Genomic DNA, 21,564 nt, shown 5'->3' with positions numbered 1-21,564 from the left:
AAGGAAGATATGTAAAGCCCTCTAAATGCTTTGGACACCTAACTAAACTGCCTACTTTTCACTACTATTGCAATGAGTAAACTTTGTCTGAGCTACTTATCAAAAAAGTGGCACTGTCTTCTTATCAATCTCACAACCCTTTCTAAGAGCCATCACAAGGCTTGTCAGACCCTAGAGAACTGCCTTTGGAATGCGTATAATACTCCAAACCAAAAAAAACTAGACTATGGTCCAGTGCTTTTCCATACTACCTCCCATCATTTTAGAAACAATATCACATTTCCCTTTGTGGAGTTAAATGAAATACTTAAAACATATACAGTGTATATATATATATATATATATATATATATATATATATATATATATATACACACACACAGTATCTCAAAAAAGTGAGTACACCCTCACATTTTTATAAATATTTTATTCTATCTTTTCGTGTGACAACACTGAAGAAATGACACTTCCCGCTACAATGCAAAGTAGTGAGTGTACAGCTTGTATAATAGTGTAAATTTGCTGTCCCCTCAAAATAACTCAACACATGGCCATTAATGTCTAAACCGCTGGCAAAAAAAGTGAGTACACCCCTAAGGGACAATGTCCAAATTTAGCCCAATTAGCCATTTACCCTCCCCGGTGTCATGTGACTCCTTAGTTTTACAAGGTCTCAGGTGTGAATGGGGAGCATGTGTGTTAAATTTGGTGTTATCACTCTCACTCTCTCATACTGGTCACTGGTCATATTTAGATGTATCAGGTATTTCATTTTTATCCTGGCAGTCAAACCAGGTGACCGAAAAGTGAAGATAAGTATGTGCTGCCTGGGGGGCAAAGCAAAGATTCACAAAGAGCTTACCATTTAATTAATATGATAGTAGTTCTGCCCATACATGCTGCATATTATGGTGGCCTACAAAGGCCCACAGTACAATTGACTTTAAATCATCTTAGTAGGAGTGATTGGTTTTATGGAGGCAAAAAATAAGGAGGGGGGGGGGGTAGGCTCATGCACTGGCTCATGGAAAATAAGAGCCAACCAATACAACTACTGTTGCTTCCTTTTTATCCTGGCAGTCAAACCAGGTGACAGAAAAGTGAAGATAAGCATGTGTTGCCTGGTGGGCAAAGCAAAGATTCACAAAGAGCTAACCATTTAACTAACATGATAGTAGTTCTGTCCATAAATGCTGCATATTATGCTGGCCTACAAAGGCTCACAGTACAATTGGCTTTATATAATCTTAGAAGGAGTGGTTGGTTTTATGGAGGCAAAAAATAAGGAGGGGGGCAGGCACATGCATTGGTTCATGGAAAATAAAAGCCAACCAATACAACTACGGTTGCTTCCTTCTTTGTTTTCATTACAGAAGAAGTTCAGGTTATACTATGATCCACTTTTTAAATGCTGCTTTCCCATTGCCCTTAACCCATTGCCTTTATAAACTTTAGCATAAATCACAAGTAAAATACATTTTTTCTTGTTTTCTATCTGGTCACATGACTGCAAAGCTCTGTCCACCCTGTATAATGAGCTGCAAGTGGGAGGGAACTCTCTCCTCCGACAATGCCTAAATTGTCACTGGTGGGTGATGTCACTGCTCTATGGAATTCAGCCTTTTTTTGGACCTTGCACATTACATAGACAAACCAGAGCTTTGCAGTCACAAGATACAATAGGAAAACAAGAGGTATTTAAACTGCGATGCCTATTAAAATGTGTAAATGGAATTGGAAGGCTATGGGGAGGCAGCAGTTAAAAGGAGGAGCATGGTATAGCCTAAACTCCTTCCTAAAGTTGTGCTCAAGTGTGATAAAATGACATGATATGTTACCATATTAAGGGTGAGATGCCATAGTAGCATTATTTTAGTGCTGTTTAAGTGCTATTTAAAGTGTCATTGCAGCTTGATGAGTCAGGGTCCAAATGTTTTATTGTACAATACACGGAAAAAACATATGTGAACCCTTACATCGTAAAACAACCCTTTCAGTTTAAAATAGATATGCAAAGCAACATGTGTATGTATATACTTTATAAGTGATCACAAGTGATTAATGTGCTTAGAGAGCTGGGGGTGGAGACTGCAGGGAGTGGGTCAATAGCAGACAGAGAAACAGCAGTACACTAATCTTCCCAGTGATTAACTGTGCATGTCAGCAGATGTCCGACACTCGGAGTACAGGCAGACTTTGCTTCCAAGTAGATTGCAAAGCAGAGGAACTGGCAGGATCACTAGATATTATACATAGGAAGCATATTATATATATATATATATATATATATATATATATATATATATATTAAGGAAGTAATGCAAAGAGAACAGGATACTTTTTGAATACAAGTACAGTGTACCACAGACACATACACTAACTTACTAAAAGTATTGGGACACCTGCCTTCACACATGAGGTTTAATGGCATCCCAGTCTTAGTCTGTAGGCCTGCATAGTGTAGTCCTGACCTCAACCCGGCAGAACACCTTTCAGATGAATTAGAGCGGAGACTGCGGCCACACCTACTCATTTACATCAGTGCTTGACCTCACAAATGCGCTTCTGGAAAAATAGTCAAAAATTCCCATAGACACATTTCTAAACCTTGTGGACAGTCTCCCGGAAGAGATGAAGCTTGTATTGCTGCAAAGGGGGGGCTAACTCAATATTAAACCCTACGGACTAAGACTGGGGTGCCATTAACCGGTTGCCGACCGCCGCACGACTATATACTGTGGCGGTCAGCCCCGGCCAGGCAGAGTGACGTATGGGTACGTCACTCGCCTGTCACTGACTTGAGAGCCAATTGCGGGCGGGCGCGCGCCCACCGCGGCTCGTTCACTGACAAGTCAGTGCGTGTGACCGGCGGACTCGATGTCCGCCGGTCACACTACGATCGCTCCGGTGAAGGGAGAAAGGCGGAGCGGTTTATGTAAACAAGCCGCCCGTCATTCTCCCTGGTGTAAAAATGAAGATCAGACAGTTCTTTGTTTTTACACCAATAGCCATGTCCCTATACAGTTATAAACACGCCCCTAGGACACACTTAACCCCTCCCTCTCCAATACAGTTAACCCCTTCCCTGCCAGTGTCATTTTTGCAGTAACAGTGCATATGTATAGCACTGATTACTGCAGTAATGTCACTGGTAACCCCAAAAGTGTCAAAAATGTCAGTCAAGGGTCCGATCTGTCCGCCGCAATGTTGCAGTCCCGAAAAAAAAAATCGCAGATCGCCGCCATTACTCGTTAAAAAAAAAAACACCAAAAATGACAAAAATCTTTCCCTTTGTTAGTAAACGCGATAACTTTTGCGCAAACCAATCAAAATACGCTTTTTGCGATTTTTTTTACCAAACATATGTAGCATAAAACAAATTGGCCGAAAATGTTAAAAATGTAACATATCATTCAGGGAGGCTGCAGCCTATTTTTAGATATTTTTTCTTATATATTTTTTCTTATATATTTTCTACATTTATTATTTATATACTGAGTGTTCACTCATCCGTATAGTCCTTGGCGCGGAAGTCTCATTTCTCTCGAAAATGTTAAAAAATTTTGATTTTTTTGGGGGGAATTTCATATAAAAAAATGTGAAAAATATTGTTATTTTTGCAAAATTTACGCTCTTTTTTTGTTTATAGCGCATGATCAAAAAATCGCACAGGTGATCAAATACCACCAAAAGAAAGCTCTGTTTGTGGGAAAAAAAGGACGTCAAATTCGTTTAGGTACAGCGGCGCACGACCGCGCAATTGTCCGTTAAAGTCACGCAGTAAAAAATCGCAAAAAACCCCCTGGTCTTTTAGCAGCCAAATCCTCCGGGGCTTAAGTGGTTAAAGTTCATGTGCGTGTAAAGGCAGACGTCCCAATACTTTTGACAATCTAGTGTATCAGAAATATGAAATGTTGGGGTAACATACACTTTAACTAGCTCAGGCATCTACATTTTATTTTTAATGTAGTGCTATTTTTTGGTGCTCTGCAGTTTGCACGTACTGCAGCAGTTTACAATACAAAAGGAAAACAGCAAAGGCACACAACTTGACACCTGAAAGTATATCAATGATCTGTATCTTTCCACTATTCACCCTTTAATGTGTAATACACAGTTTATTTTTCATGGGCTTGGATAGACTGCTATTATTACTGATGAATGCAAACTAGATCAACAGACACGTCAAGCAAAGGAAAAAAAAATTAAAAAATCAAGTTTTTGTTTTGTAAAATGTAATGTAATGAAATCCAATTGCTGGAAAACGTTGGCTAATTACTGGCCTGGTTAATTTTATTTTTACAGCCAAGGAATTTTGATTATGTGACAAGTTGAGGTTTTTTGAGGAGAAAGTGGAGACAGTCTGCTGTACAGTATTTAATGGATGGAAAAGTATAACGGCATTAAGCTGTAGAGTCGATAAAGTACTGAAGCAGTCAGTGCTATATCAGCTAAAGCACTGGATAAATAATCGCTGTGGCCACTAAATTATCAGAACAGTAAATGCTTTAACAAGCACAAATTAAGGAATTATATCCTAATGGTGATAAAGCCAACTAATCTTTCGGTAACAGCTAACCTCTTCAGGCAATTACCAGTACATACTCTTGTAACTACCATAAAAGTCATTATAAAACAAGTATTGCATTACAACTCCAGGGTTATTTACAGATAAACTCCACCTTTACAGCTCAAGCAATTAAAGTGAATTTATCATTAAAACAGAACTCCAGAACTTAAAAAAAAATGAATGCAGTTGTGTATTCCTTAAAAATAAGTACATGTATTTCTATGAACAGTTAGCCTACATACATACTGTATATGCTGAATTCACAAAGCTTTCAATAAGAAGTCTCATGATGAGCACTGAAAAATAAAAAGCCTTTTTAAATTCATTTGGAAATACCTATATATGCTTATCCTAAGAAATGCTGAATGTTTTGTGCATAAATTCCTTCTTTTCTTTTTCCATTCCTGACTGTTAGCTCTTCCCCAGCCAGAAGCCCAATTTGTTTGCATTCCTTTTGTTGAGCTGCGGCGGAGCTCAGTTGCTACTGCCCCCTTACAGTGACTACTCCTGTCGGCTATACAGTCCTGTGCTGCCAAATGTCCTCTGCATAGGTATCTCAATAGGAAATGGAGGTAGCATGGCTGTTGACTGCACATTTGTAGTGTGAAGCTCAGGCAAAGTTAATTTGCTTCTGCCCTTCTGCTATGAGCACATCATTGGATGTTTTCTCGGCAGTGGCTCTAACATGCCCCCTCCTTCAGCATTGGTAGCAATGAAGCTGGTCTTATGCAAACTCCAGGAGCCTAAGACAAATTTTGTCATTCAGCACTTATTAATTATTCATCTCATACAGAGCAGAGTGAGGGAGTGTTGCAGAACAGTAATCCCCCGCTCCATCGCGGTTCAGTTTTTCAGTTTTTTTTTTCAGTCCCGGTAATTTGCGGGTTTTTTTGTAATGTTATTTTACTATATAAATCATTAAAAATGAAATATTTTTGTGTTTTTCATAGCTCTTGCTATGTCTCTCAGTATCTTTTATGTGTTTAAATGAGTTTCTATTGTTTTAAAAGTGTGTTTAAAGACCTTAAAATGCTTTTACACGTACAGTGACAGTAAAATAAACATGCCTACAATGCATTTTAATAGGGTTTTTCTATTTCGGGGAATTTCACTTTTCGCGGCTGGGTCCGGAACGTAACCCCCGCAATGGAGGGGGGTTTACTGTATTGAGCACATTTGCTCTGGATCCACTACATTAATCTAAATAGGACAACTTACTACATACGCTTTGTTCCTTGGGGGCCAGAATAAACAAAAGTTGTGTATGGAGGGACCTCTGATCAACACAATGACACCAGTCTTTTCTGTGAACCACATGATTAATTTTCACATTTCTTTGGACTCACCTTAAAATAACTGCCACAAAAAATACAGTCCTTGTACTCACAACATACTCCATAATTAAGTCGCAAGCGAGAACCTTTTAGACACACATAAACTTTTAAGGCAAATGATCGTTATTAAAAATTTTATTTTTCTATTATACTGTATATGTTTATCTGCACATAGGAAGAGAAAAAAAATGTCACCATCAGTGGTCAATGTTATGAAAATTGTCAGCATGATTTGTGATTTAAGAAATTATAAACATTGGTTGTCAATAGGAAGTACAGCTAGCATCATTAGTGATCTATGCATGTGCAATAAAGCATGCTAAAACCCATGGAATGTATGTGTTACCATTCATTCAAAAAAATGCACATGAGCTACAGTGCACTACAACGCAATGATAGGATATTTTCACTGTATATTGTAGAGCACTGAGCTGCTCAAAAGTAGGTGTGCTGTCCCATGCATTTAGGCTAGTTCAATGAAAGGAGCTACCTTAACACAAAAATTTATTAACTCACACAAAAGTTTAAATCAACTCTTAAAGTAGCTATATATGCAAAGGACAGTAAAGGCCATTGGCTACTGTGTGTCACACTAGTAATTGCTAAGAAACCAAAAAGAACACTTACCTGCTTTCATGCCATGACCAAGGCAGTGACGTGTCACTGTCGAGCAAGATTCTTCAGTGTTTCGGCCAGGGAGGCATTGGTGTTGTAGAATCAAGCAAGTGGTCTCTTTAGTGATCCAGTTATGTGGGAAGCTTTTACCAGCAGCATGATCACTACTGTTACATGGACAGGGTTGATGCAGTAAGGGAGCAAAGTTAGGATGGAGCTGGGGGCTTGATCTGTCTTGCATTTAGGCCTGTGCATCCTTATCTCTGCTCCCAATGGCTGTCATTCCATCAACTGTCCTTGTAGACAACCACTTGGCAGCAAATCATTTTAACTTTCTAGGTGATTTTCTCTTTACTAGACTATTAGTAAGCCAAGCTGCAGCATTAAATAACAATGTCACAGAATTAAAAAATAAAAATAAAAATGATGATGTATATGATTATGTATACCCAACAGCAATGCCCCAAGCATTGATGTTCAGCCTGGAAAGATATATAAAAGCCAGAGATTCTAGCCCCCAGTTATTTTTTAATGTGCACCAAAGTATTTCAATCAGAATGTCTTAATGATAGCATATATAAAAAAACTTCAATTACTGTCCTCCAGACCATGTAAAAGCACCAAGGCCATCTAATTCCATTACTCAATTGGGATCATACATTGCCTAACATTGTCATATATTACACTCTTCTGTGCTATTTGTAAAACGTTCTCATTAGTTGCTTTGTTACACTGTAACACATCCTTTTGTAAGTCATGTTATCTCTGTCAGAATATTCTTTGCACTCCCGCTGGTTTTGCATTAGCAAATCTTACTTTGATTATGTGAAAAAATAAAATGAATTAAAAAAAGGAAAAGAAAAATAGCACTTCCACACAGCTCTGGTGCTCCTGGGCAGAGCAACTAGCATACTACACAAAGGCTGAAGAAAAAATTATTTCTGCAGCTAATTACACTATACTACCAAAAGTCATGATTCAGTATAGGAAAACTTTATTAAAATACAGTACAAACTCTAATAATATAAAAAAACACCTGTATTAATTGTATCTATAATTCTTAAAATCCAGTACATGCATCAGCAAGACACCTTAATGAACACTGGCTAAGTGGCTATGCCCAGTGTATGCTGTGGGCTAGAGATGGACATAATACTCTACAGTGTCTCCTGGTGCATCCTCGAGTCGAAACAGGGAGGCCTACAGGATAGGATTACTGCACTGGCCTTGGCCATACCTGTAGAGTAAAATAGCAGCTCAGATAACCTCTGGAAAGGCATTATATATACAAAGATTGCTAATGAAGGGTAAGATTTTCTATAAAGTCCTAATTTAACCAGAACTTCAGTCAAAAATAACAAGACAAATTAAAAAACCTAATAAAATATGAAATAACAAAATCAGCTTTTGCAGCAATTCTTTTGTATTGAATTGTTTTGTAGCTATTCTGTCTTCCTATATTTTGTAAAGTGCTAAGCTATATTATTCCAGTATAAAAATAATACAATCTTTTGTGCCAAAAGATTGTTTGATTTTAATTGTTCTCTTTATTTTCTGCATATTCTGTAATGCTCGTTCATGTGTTCAGTAGTCTTATCTGACAATCCACAATATCCACAATCATGCCGACACATGACCATTGTAGGCTGAACAGCATCAGCATGACTGGGGATGTTGTTACTTACGTTGACATCAATAGTTACTTGATTATATAAAATAAACATTTTAATATTTTAATAAAAATGGACCATTATTGGCCTCCAATTGTAGCAACTGTATATTTTTCTATTATATCTTTAGATATCTCTATTGCATCCTACTCCTGACGAAGTGGGCACAGGACCACAAAATGCATTACAAGTTATATGGATGCCAAGATATCATGCTTTTAATGTCATATCAGATGCTAACAACACTATGTACCATCAAATATATATTTTGTGTGATGCAGGAATTAATTCCCTCACATGTCAGCTCTCCTTCACATACCTACCTGTTTTAATTGTAATTTGACCTATGTAAATAATGTTGTATTCCTTGAAATGTATAATCATTATTATTTTCTATTTTTTGTATATTCATTTATCATGAATTGAAGTAAACCTTTTCTACTGGTTCTATAATCTACAGTTGCTACAATGGGAGGCCAATAATGGTCCATTTTTATTAAAATATTAAAATGTTTATTTTATATAATCAAGGATCAATTTGCCTCATTCAAAGTCCTGCAAGCCTATGTAAAGTATTTTTGTATAATTAGGGTTGGAGGCTTGTTTTTCCAATAAGTGGGTGTGCTGCAGAACATAATATTCTCTAATTACGTTAACATAAAATTGCACTGACAGAGTAGCTTACTATCTACTGCCACAGCAGGGAAAGAAGCTCCAGCTATGCATTGCAGATTTTTTATTTCTGATTTCCTCTTAGGTAACGGGGTAGAGTGGGTGTTGGATTCATCTCAAAATTAGCACCTGTATAAACGAACTTACCATGAGAGAAATATGGAGGCCACCATTATTGTGTAGTCCTTCTTAAATTGCTAGCTTGTCTGTCTGCCTTACTTCAGTACTTTGGGTCAATGGCCTGGAAAAAGTATGCAGTTGAGGACCCCTGACTTTTCTTTGACTTTTTCATAAAGTGATTCAAAAGTCAAAGAAAAATTCTGGATAAGTGATTTAGAAGTCAAAGAAAAGATCTGGATAAGTGATTCAGAAAATACAGAAGCAAATGGGTAAACACAAAAAGTTGGATAACTAATATTTCCAACTCAAACTTTACATGCCCCCATATTTTTGTTATGACAGGTCCAGGCAGGCACCAGTTAGCAGAGTTATGTGTTCATTACTAAAGTCATTAAAAGTATATTAACCACTTTACCACCGGAGGATTTTGCTGTCTTACGTCCAGGCCACTTTTTGCGATTCGGCGCTGTGCAACTTTAACTGACAATTGCGCGATCAGGCAACGCCGTACCCAAACAAAATTTACGTCCTTTTTTTCCCACAAACAGAGCTTTCTTTTGGTGGTATTTGATCACCTCTGCGCTTTTTATTTTTTGCGATATTAATAAAAAATTGGGAAAATTTTGAAAAAATAATATTTTTCTACTTTGACAGTTAAAAAATATCCAATATATTCAATTTTTGTCATATATTTAGGCCAAAATGTATTTAGATACATGTCTTTGACAAAAAAATTCTCAATGAGCATATTTTTAACTGCTTTAAGACCGGAAGATTTTACCCCATTCCTGACCAGGCCATATTTTGCGATTCAGCACTGCGTTACTTTAACGGACAATTGCGCGGTCAAGCAAAGCTGTACTCAAATTAAATTGATGTCCTTTTTTCCCCCACAAATAGAGCTTTCTTTTGGTGGTATTTGATCACCTGTGCGATTTTAACTTTTTGCGCTATAAACAAAAAAAGAGCTGCGTTACTTTAACAGACAATTGCGCGGTCAAGCGATGCTGTACTCAAATTAAATTGATGTCCTTTTTTCCCCACAAATAGAGATTTCTCTTGGGGGTATTTGATCACCTGTGCGATTTTAACTTTTTGCGCTATAAACAAAAAAAGAGCGACAATTTTGAAAAAATAACAATATTTTTCAAATTTTTTTTATATGAAATTCCCCCCCCCCCCCAAAAAAAAAAAAATGTAAAAATCTAAGTTTTCTGCTACATATTTTTGGTAAAAAAAATCGCAATAAGCGTATTTTGATTGGTTTGCGCAAAAGTTATCGCAGCTACTAACTACGGGAAATTTCTATAATTTTTATTGTTTTTTTTAACTACTAGTAATGGAGGCGATCTGGCGGCGATCTGCAGTTTTTTTGCGGGACTGCGACATTGCGGTGGACAGATCGGACCCTTGACTGACATTTTTGACACTTTTGGGGGTACCAGTGACATTACTACAGTAATCAGTGCTATGCACTGTTACTGTAAAAATGACACTGGCAGGGAAGGGGTTAATTTTTATTGGTGATCAAGGGGTTAATGTATGCCTGGTGCTTACCAACATGTGTGGGGGGAGGGGACTGAGTGACACAGGCACAGATCGCAGGTTCAGCTACGCTGAATCCTGCAATCTGACCCTGCCTGTCACTTAGGAGATCCGCCCGCTTGTGTAAACACACTCGATTTCCACACTCTATCCCCGACGATCGGGGAAAAGCGGTGGTGATCACCGCCTCTCTTCCCCTGGCCCGACTCCCGCTGTGACTGAAAACAGCGGGAGCAAGCCTCCGCCCACAAGAAGAGTCCAGCGACGTAGGTCTACATCGCTGGACGATATCGAGCCACTTTGCCGCAGTACGGTCAACGTGACAACAGGGCACATTAAAACATAGAGCAGTGAAGTGAAATCTTTCTGAGTTTACCACAAGCATCCAGTTATGTGAAAGGGTGAATCAAAGTGTAGAAACACCACTTACAAGATGCTTGGAAGCAGGATATTTATATTAGATAGTTCCTACCAGATACTACGCCTCCTGTGATGCTTTTCATGGCATTATGGGCTTAGAGGATATTTGTATATTTTACTTATTTATTTACTCGATGACCCAGAAAATATGCTAATGCATTTCAGAGCTCTTAAGTTGGCCATAAACAGTTTGAATCTTGGCGGGTGCAGCAGGGACTGGCCAAGATTTGAACCATGCTTGGGCAGGCTGATTGTACCCAAGTTGATCGATTGATCAACTTGGGTACAACCAGCATGTCGGATTCCTCATGCGATTATTGCCAGTGGCTATAACCACTAGCAATAATCAATGTGTGTTGTCCTGGCCAGGATGGCTCCCTGCGCCCCCCTCACCAGGAGAATACAATAGCTCAGCAGAAGGGATTCACCCATCAACACTGACTGTGTTGATGGGGGAATTGAGCAGTTTTCTTCCCTGCAACCTTTTCCTTTGTAGCAGAAAAGCAAAGTGTACCATCCATTCCCGGCTTAAGAATGACCCCCTTCTTCAGGGCTTTGATAAGGCCTCAACTGGATGTTTTATTTTCCAGACATTTTAGGGTTAATTTATTAGAGGCAAATAGGCTGTTCACTTTGCAAGGGATTATTCCATTATCACATGAATGTGGTTAAATCCCTGTGACTTTCTTAATCAGATCATGTGCAATAAAAAACACTGCTTTTTTTTTCCTTGCGTGTGATTGGGTATTGCTTGCAAAATTATTGTAACCACATTCACTAAGCTAACAGAAAATCCTTTTTCAAAGCAAAAATTCCCTTACAAAATTAACAGCCTATGTGCCTTTAGAAAAACATCCCCATTATGTCAGATTGAAGTAAAAGGGGAGAAAATGAAAGGTACTGGAAATACATGCTGCTTATATTGCACTTTGCTTTGGCCAGTTTATTCAAAGCATGCGTTTACTTTAAGAGATTATATTTGTAAAGCAGCTTGGTATCCTTGCATGTATTAAAAGAGCTAATGTGTTTTCAAAGTGCAGTTATCCTTTAATTATCATTCATTTGTATCCTATTAATTATCCTCTTATACTTTCCAAAGGCTCGGTCTTTGAAAGTGATGCAGCCGATTGAAGCCATGCTTGGCATTCTGTTTTATGTTTTTTTTTCAGGTTTTGGATTATTTAGGCCATTTTATTTTTGATTTGGGTTGTTTGTTCTTGTGGATGGTTATTATTTTACACATGGCTTCTTTTTTACTTTCCCAGAGGATTATTCTTTGAAGCTCATTATATATTCTTTTATTTACAGTGCTTGATTATATATTAGGATCTTTAATCACGGTATTTACAGACTTTTCGCGATTCATCTTGAAACTGATGTTACATATAATTATGTGCATTAGGGATGAATTTGAATATTGAATACTGTTATAATACTGTTGAGTTTTTTGTGATTTAATAAATTATCCTCAATATTAATCATTTTGTATTATGTTAACATTGCTGGGTCATGGTTCATACTTGTGAATTTGTATCAGGTTCATTTTGAAGGGGAAGATTTTGGATAATTGATGTAGAAAGATCCAGGTTTATACTTCAGTGAGAACAAATTGAATTTCACACGATATTTTGTATATATATATATATATATATATATATATATATATATATATACAGTGTATACCAACCACAATCTATTTTGGAGAAGTGCATATAAATTGTGATTTATTAATACATTTTCTGAGCTAGGAAGGGAGTAGAGAGTTTTTCTGTATATAGTAATGTATCATAAGTTTGTGTATGTTCTAATTTTAGGACAATGAATCATTATGAAGTGTACGGATGATTTAAAGAGAACTTGTTCCTAGAGTAAAGCTGTGGGATTAAAAATCAGGTGCCTAGAAGTGGCTGCATATACCAATATTTTCCCTTCAGTAAAAAAAGAAAGAGCAACAATGGGATTTCTTTATCATTTGTACAAAAGGGGTACCATGACTGGCCACTGTGGACAGAACAGACAATTCTTCCATAACAATCATATATATGTGAATCCCTCAGTGGACTGGCCTTGCATTTCATTGGATGTGCAGCCCAAGCCTCACCCATCCTTGCCGAAATAGGGAGACTCGATCCAATGGCAATATTGGTAGCTAGGGTGAGCAATGAATTTGGTAAAAATTTTGGCTAAATTTGCTCTCCGTTGATTCTGATACATTTTGCTTAGGGAAATATTGCTGTACAGTAGGTGGAAATTTAGAAAAATACACTGGGGGTAACCAAACAGAAAATATCAGCAACATTTAGGTAAGATAAATAGTATTACTTATTTATAAAAACAACATACAGACAACTAGGTGCCTAGCAGAAACCCCCTAATGTAAGGTGCTCATTTAAATAAATCTCAACATCAGTTCCAAAGTCAAGTCCTGTTCCACTTTATTCTGCCTTTTAAATGCATGCCATTGCCCAGTGAGGCTATACAGCACTAGTAATTAAACAATGCCATTTCTCCCGCTTTCCCTTCCAACAGTAACTGTGCATGAAGGCTGTTGTTAGCTCTTTCTCCCTTTCTCATGCTATAATTCTCCAAAAATTATTAGGTAGCAGCTGTGAAAACTCATAGCAAAAATCAAACTTTTGAAGATTACGTATTTACAGCCTTTATGGATACAATGATATCATACTTTCTTTCCAGAGTGTTTGGAGCTATTATTATTATTATTATTACAGTAAAACCTTGGTTTGAGAGTAACTTGGTTTAAGAGCGCTTTGCAAGACAAGCAAAATTTTCAAATATATTTTGACTTGATATACAAGCGATGTCTTGATATACAAGTAGCCTCAAGTCACAGCTAAGTATAAAAGAGAAGAGAGGCGCCTCTAAGTGTAGCAATATGGTTAAATTTAATGAAGGTACAACATTTAGCAACTCACATGGTTGATGATTGGAACAGGCACATCTAAGGATGCAGGCATCCAGGCTGAAGCTGTCCACATAGACCATCCTCCCCACCGCCATCTACGTCATCCCTTCCATGCTGCCCCTCGCTTTCAGATCGCTTTACTCCAGGGTGGTCTTCCCGGTCAGGATTACAGACTAGCAGCCGGAGGTGCAGAAGTTAGTCTATGTGGACCGCTTTACCCCGGATGCCTGCATACTTGGTTGATGAATAAAACAGGCACATCTATGTGAGTTGCTACTGTAAATGTTGTACCTTCATTAAATGGAACCATATTGCTACACTTAGAGGCGCCTCTCTTCCCTTTGATACTCTGTAGCTCCTGCTGGATTTTGCTTCCAATCCCCTTGTGGAAGCAGATATTTGTGGATGGACATTTTATGGTTATATAACCTATCGCAATGCTATAATCTTTTTATATGGACTATAAACTGAAGGACTTGTGAATAAATGGTTGTGGAACGAATCATCTGAGTTTCCATTATTTCTTATGGGGAAATTTGCTTTGATATAAGAGTGCTTTGGATTACAAGCATGTTTCCAGAACGAATTATGCTCGCAATCCAAGGTTTTACTGTATTATTATTATTATTTATTTACTTATTTATTTTTTTATTAGTGGAGATCAGTGGATCTTTACACTGAGTTTTCACAACTGCTTCCCATATTTACTCTCAAGCCCTTAAGAAGGAAAATTGTGTTACTCCAAAAAAATTTTGACTACTAACTAAAAATGACAAACTATTAGAACATGACAATCTTATCAACTTTCTGGTGCTCCATTTTCCCTTAAAGTTCTCTTACAATAAGTGGAAAGAATGCCTTGTACATTGGGGGTAAGTGGAAAGAATGCTTACCTTACAAACAGCTAAAAAGATCATGGCTGTCAGTGTTTCCTGTTACAAGAATAAACAAGAATATAGTATCTATTGGAGCCACATCAATGACTCTGAATAGTGACGATAGTGCCAGAACTAATCACTCACTGTCAGGTTTATGATAAACTCACACCTGCTTATGGAAACCCTAGGTGATACAAATTCCTGACTAAGACGTTCTGCCCTTCATTAACCCTAACAGTTCAGGTAATTGCCCTTGTCCTTTAACCTAGCACTACAATAAGCTACCCTAACCCAATCCTTAATGCCACTTTAAACCCTTTATGAAGCATACTTACCTTATCCAGCGACAATGCTACCAGAGGAATGTAGACACATCTCCGCAACAAATGACCCAACACTGAGATGTTGGAATGTAAAACCTAACCAGCATGTAGGTTATTTCAATACAAATTGTTCATTTGACATGAGCATGTCATTAAATTGTGATTTTCAAAGATAATGCAATTACACTTATGCAACCTTAAAAAGCTGCATTGTTTCACAGTGGTTTAAAATCAAAAAGAAAAATGTAGTGCCTTATGGATGACTTTACATGGCTTTGCTCTCTGGGAATTCTTTAATTTAGTTGCACTGATCCTTTTTAAACTATCACCATCTTAATGGGGCAGCATTTTAAATAAAACTTATGAAACCTCAGAGGGTTTCATTTATCTTTTATAAGTGCTGTGCAAGCGTAATGTGTGGCCTCATGCTGAGTGCAGTTGACATAAATTGCCTGGTGTCGTCTTCTAGTTTATTGGAATTTAAATTCATTTTTCATGTGTGTTCACACTAACTTTGAAAATCAGTCAATTCCATATCTGTTTTTACCATGGCGGGAGGGCTAATTAAACGTCAGCTATGGAACTGAAAATGTTAACGCTCTTTGTTTATTGATGCAAATGTGATTGGAGGGTCCTGTCCTCTCAAGAACCAATTAAGCTTAACAGTAAGATTGTCCATAATATCTCTGCAACCAGAATCCAGAGCCCTGTTATCTGTGCTATGGGCATTAGAAAAATGTACCCTAAATTGTTAGATCTTTAGAAAACCATAAAGGCTGTTGGTGAGTGACATGCTGGCACTCTTTAAAATATTACCACAGTGTATACAGTATAACGCATATCATGAACCAAAAAAAATTGTGTTAAATAAACCAATTTAATAAGTGAATCAGTCCAACAGAAAAAAATGTCAAACTCTGTGTGTGTTCAAAGTGATCCATTTCATGATCATCCGTCTTCCTATAAAGTGCTCGGTGCTCAATGTTTCATTAATAAAGTGCTGAAGTGCTCCAGATAAACATATCATGAAGTGTGGAACATTCCCCCTTTGTGCCCCTACTCCCCAGAGAAAATGGACCATTAGCTTTTCAGTCTGGGGGTCAAACTCAATATCCACAAAAATAATATATTTCCTGCATTTTACTAGTGTTCTTCAAAAGGTGGCAGTGACAAATCTCATCACATGGACATACTATCTGGGGTTTCTTGATATCACTTTGCCAATAACACATATAGTAGAGATACCATAGCAGTCAAGTAAAAGCAGCACACTACACGTCCCTCCTAAGCCATTGTCTCTTTTTCATAGTCTCTCTCTCTTTGGTTGGTGTGTAGGGACCCATCTTTCTGTGTACTATATCTGTAGTAGTCTGCTCTATTCAAACTGAGATTCACAAGATGAAGAATCCTGCTCTGTCAGCTGAGATCAACAAGGTGCCTTCTATAGTATACCAGTACCTCCTTCCAAGTCCCATCTCATAGCTCTAGCCAGGTAAGCTCCCTGAAGTTACTCTCTTGTTTCCTAAGTCATTAGTACTTACTCAGAGTGCTCTGGCTTGTCTATTAGGCTTATTTCATCAAGCTTGCGACTCTCCTCCAACTGTTCCAGAGACAGGACTGCTGTAGCCGCTCCTATTGAATTCTCTACACTTCTCCTGGGTCTTCTGTCTTGAGCAGAGCATTGGCTGTGCTAAATACTTCTGCATAGGTGTGGGGTAATTGGCTTCCATGCCCCCCCTCCCCCCGACTGCACTAGGCCCCTCCCACCCTGATATATTTATATATATATTTGGGTACTCCATGACATCACTACAGGAGGACTTCTGGTAAAAGCTGGATGTTCCTAAAGGACAATTTCTCCTAACAAACCATTTCACATCTTCCAGCATCTGCTTTTTTGGCTCTTGGCATTCAGTCACACCTGAGAGCCATATGTTGAAAGTCAGTGTTGGAAGACTTACCTCTACCAGACACTGTTATCACAGGTCTGAACAGAGAGCAGGCAGATATATATAATGTTCATAATGTATTACCAACTTGGGGTTCTGCTCTGATCAACATCTGAATAGTGAAGTATCTCAACCCCTAGCATATCATATTAGTATTGGTCCAGTGGCAAGTGGCCCCTTCCTACCTATAACCCCAGATCTTGCATGTAGCATACACTGCCTGCTTGTCTTTTTTTCCCTCTATTTCATACATTTAGTTACTTGGCTTTAAAACAATTAGGTCACTTTCACTCTTTCAGAGACCACTGTAGATAGGCAGTCATGAAAAGAAATAAAATTTAAATATGTAATTTTATGCCTATATACCTGCAATTAGAGTCGGCAATTAGAATTTGTAATTATATGCCCTGAAGCAATCTGAAAAAAATCTTTCACTCTTGCACAAAAGGTGAAATATGATGTAAACAAAGCACATTTTCTTCTTCCTTTACAATAGGCAGTAAACTAATAACCAGGCACTCAGCAAGTTATCCCAAACACTTACTATAAAAACTGCTTATGTACATTCCCACATTTATTGTAACAACCCAATCATTAAGGGACTATTCACACCATGTCAACATGCAAGTCTTCGTCTGTTGAGGCATGCTGCATTAAAGAGGTTGCAACCCTAAATTTAAAAAAAAAAAAAGAGATCCTGTTTCCTTATAGCAGGTTTAAAAAGCACAGTGCTTGTGCTGTCTAATTTGTCCCTCTCTATGCTGTAAAAAACCTGGTTGATCCTGTCTGTTCTAGTGTGCTGACCACGGTAATCATGGCTGCTGATCCATGACCTCCCCGGCTGACATCAGAGGGGGATCTCAGGGGAGGAGAGCAGCCGGAAGTCACGTGACCTGCCAAAAAAAACCTAAGATAAGGTATTTACAGGCATTGTTTTATACAAACATGTGCAAAGTATAGGATGGATTGATAGAACAGAGGGGCTGGCAGTAATATTTATTTGACTTTACAACCACTTTAGGGTAGCCTATTCTTTTGAAAAAAGAACATATTTATACAATTTCTTTCAATGCAGCACACTACTACACATAAACGGTTCACACATGTGTACTGCAGTTCACTATAGTGCAGGTGCGTTATGCTGGATTGAAAGTATTCATATATTTCTGTGTATTAATGCACAGTGGAGTAACATGCATAAATGCACATTTTAGTAACAAGTAACTGCAATGCAAATATGTGATTAAGCTTTAACATATTATAGTCCAATAGAATTTTTAAATGTCTCTAACCTATAAGTGCTATGGAGTTATATACATTTCAATGGTCTATGACCTATTGATTTAACAGTTTTCATGAATGTGGGAAAAAACATTTTCTAAATGTAATTTTAAATATGTTTAATAATAAATGTATGTGTAATAAATTAAATGGTTTTGTGCCTGGTTCTCATTCTTTTTATTAAACTATTGTTCAAAAGTTTTAGCTAGGTGTGAAAATTTTTTTATATATTAAGAATGCTTTTAGAAATAGAAGTGTTAATAGTTTATTTTTATCAGTTTGCAAAAAGGAAAGTAAATGAACTTGAAGAGAAATCCAAATCAAATCAATATTCGTTTTGACCACCCTTTGACTTCAAAACAGCATTCATTCTTCTAGGTACACTTGCATAGTTTTTGAAGGAACTCAGCAGGTAGGTTGTTCCAAACATTTTGGAGAACTAACACACTCGATCATGTTAAGGTCAGGGTTCTGTGAGGGTCAACCATTATTTCCAGGAGTCCTTGTCCTTCTTTACACTGCAGATAGTTCTGGAAAAAGAACTGCACAAATAAAAAAAAAAAAAACTGAACATCTTTACTCACCTAGGTGGAGGCAGCATTGGTCCAATGCTGCATTTGTCCCCCGCTGCCTCTAAGACCGAGAACTGATCGATCAAAGACCACTGATAACTCAGATCTCAGTCTTCAGTGAGCAGAAAGCAAATGACTGTCAGTCACCGGCTCTCCTCTCTGCCCCTCCAGCGTTTACTAGAGCTCCGGGCTGTGGAGGGGCTGGGAACAGCTAGCTCAGTCTCCCAGAATTCACTGTGAGACTGAGTAAGTTGCTGCTCCAGGCACCTGGGCAGATTCTGACATCAAATTCGGGATACATATAGGGCCTGGAGCGGCTGAGTGACATCAACCGACAGCAGACTTTAGCCCGCTGTTGGCTGAAAATTGGTCACAGGAGTGCAAAACAAAGTGCACTCCTATGACCCACAGGAGAAGTAGGGTCAAAGGAGATTTTTGCCCTAGTTATCCCTATTGGCATTGGTTGTATGTTTGGGATTGTTGTCCTGCTACAGAATAAATCAGGGGCCAATCACACTCCTCCCTGATGGTATGGTATTATAGATAAGTATCTGTCTGTATTTCTCAGCATTATGGACACTATTGATCCTGAATGAATCCCCATATCCTTTTGCAGCAGTCCAGCCCCAAACTTGCAAGCAACCTCCACTGGACTTTACTGTTGTCTGCAGACACTTATTATTGTACCGCTCTCCAGCTCTTCAGCAAACTCAGCAAACAAACTGCAAATATATGTATACAATGTATACACTGCTCAAAAAATTAAAGTAACACTTATTAATCAAAGTATAGCATCAAGTCAATGAAACTCCTAGGATATTGATCTGGTCAATTAAGTAGCAGAGGGGGTTGTTAATTTGTTTCAGCTGCTTTGGTGTTAATGAAATGAACAACAGGTGCACTCGATGGGCAACAATGAGACAACTTCCAAAACAGGAATGGTCTAACAGGTGGACATGTTTTTTCGGTACTTATCTTTTCTGATTGTTTATCACTAGTTTTGCATTTGGCTAGGGTCATTGTCATTTCTAGTAGCATGGGGCGATATCTTGACCCTATAGAGGTTGCGCAGGCAGTCCAACTCCTCCAGGATGGCACATCAATATCTATCATTGCCAGAAGGTTTGCTGTATCTCCCAGCACAGTCTTAAGAGCATGGAGGAAATAGGCAGTTACACTAGGAGAGCTGGACAGGGTCGTAGGATGTCCTTAACCCATCAGCAGGTATCTGATCCTTTGTGCAAGGAGGAACAGGATGAGGACTGCCAGAGCACTACAAAATGTCCTCCAGCAGGCCACTGGTGTATATGTCTTTGACCAAACGATCAGAAACAGAATTTATTAGGGTGGCCTGAGGTCCAGATGTCCTGTAGTGGGCCCTGTGCTCACTGCCCGGCACCATGGAGCTTAATTGGCATTTGCCATTGAACACCAGAAATGACAGGTCCATCACTGGCGCCCTGTGCTTTTCACAGATGGGAGCAGGTTCACCCTGAGCACGTGACAGACGTGAAAGGGTCTTGAGAAGCCGTGGAGAATGTTATGCTGCCTGTAACATCATTTATCATGACTGGTTTGATGGTGGGTCAGTGATGGTATGAGATGGCATATCCATGGAGGGATGCACAGACCTCTACAGGCTAGACAATGGTACCCTAAATGCCATTAGATATCGGGATGAAATCCTTGGACCCAATGTCAGACCCTAAGCTGGTGCAGGGGGTCCTGGGTTCCTCCTGGTGCACCACAATACCCAGCCTCATGTGGTAAGAGTATGCAGCCAGTTCATGGAAGATGAAGGATTTGATACCATTAAATAGCCCCCACAATTGCCTGAATTAAATGCAATAGAATACCTCTGGGACCTAAGTCTGTTCAGGAGCTCAGTGATGCCCTGGTCCAGATCTAGGAGGAAAAACCACAAAACACTGTCCGTTGTCTCATTAGGAGCATGCCCAACATTGTCAGGTATGCATATAATGTGAGGGCCATACAAACTATTGAGTACCATTTTGAGTTGCTGCAATGAAATTTTAGCAAAATGGACTAGCCTGCTGTATCATTTTTTCACTTTGATTTTTGAGGTGTCTTTGAATTTAGCACTCTGTAGGTTGATCGTTTTTACTTCCATCAACAATGTGGCATCCTTTCGTTCCTAACAGATTACCCAGTCCATATCACTATAGATATCCAGTATGATATGTTTCCCCACTGAGATCTGATGTGTTTTCAAAGTGTACCTTTAATTTTTTTGAGCAGTGTATATACATTGTCCTAAAATTCCTTCTCAGATTAATCCCCAGGTTCCAACAATAATATCAGATGACCTGGATGACATTAACATATATGCCAATGGCTAATGAAAGAGACTCAATATTATTTCAAATTTTGGCGATGGCAAATCTTTGAAATGGGCGACATCATGCTAGTCTGTGTCCTTACCAATCCAACGTGATCTTATATTAATGTTACTCTAGCAATTTACACATGCCAATTTGTTTTTCTGTGAGTTACATAAAAATCACACTTACAGTATGTGTTACCATTTTAATCAGCAAACTTTGTCGGTTATATTTTGGGTACACATCTGGAAATATTTGCAATTTACATAACAGTTATTTTGGGAAAATATCCCGGAAAATGAACTTTTTCTCACTTTTCAATATTTCTGCTGAATAAAAGCCTAGGAAAT

General features: G+C 38.3%; 1 protein-coding gene across 1 annotated transcript in view; it reads left to right on the top strand.

The window, feature by feature from the left end:
• The window catches only part of LUZP2 (leucine zipper protein 2), a 950,181-nt gene that overhangs the window by 172,377 nt on the left and 756,240 nt on the right, over positions 1-21,564 (top strand). The gene's annotated exons all lie outside the window — the stretch shown is intronic.

This window comes from Pelophylax lessonae (genome assembly GCF_965119305.1).
Source record: "Pelophylax lessonae genome assembly, chromosome: 10".
Lineage (NCBI taxonomy): Eukaryota > Metazoa > Chordata > Amphibia > Anura > Ranidae > Pelophylax > Pelophylax lessonae.
Note: the sequence above shows the minus strand (reverse complement) of the source record. Positions and strands in the feature narration are given on the sequence as shown.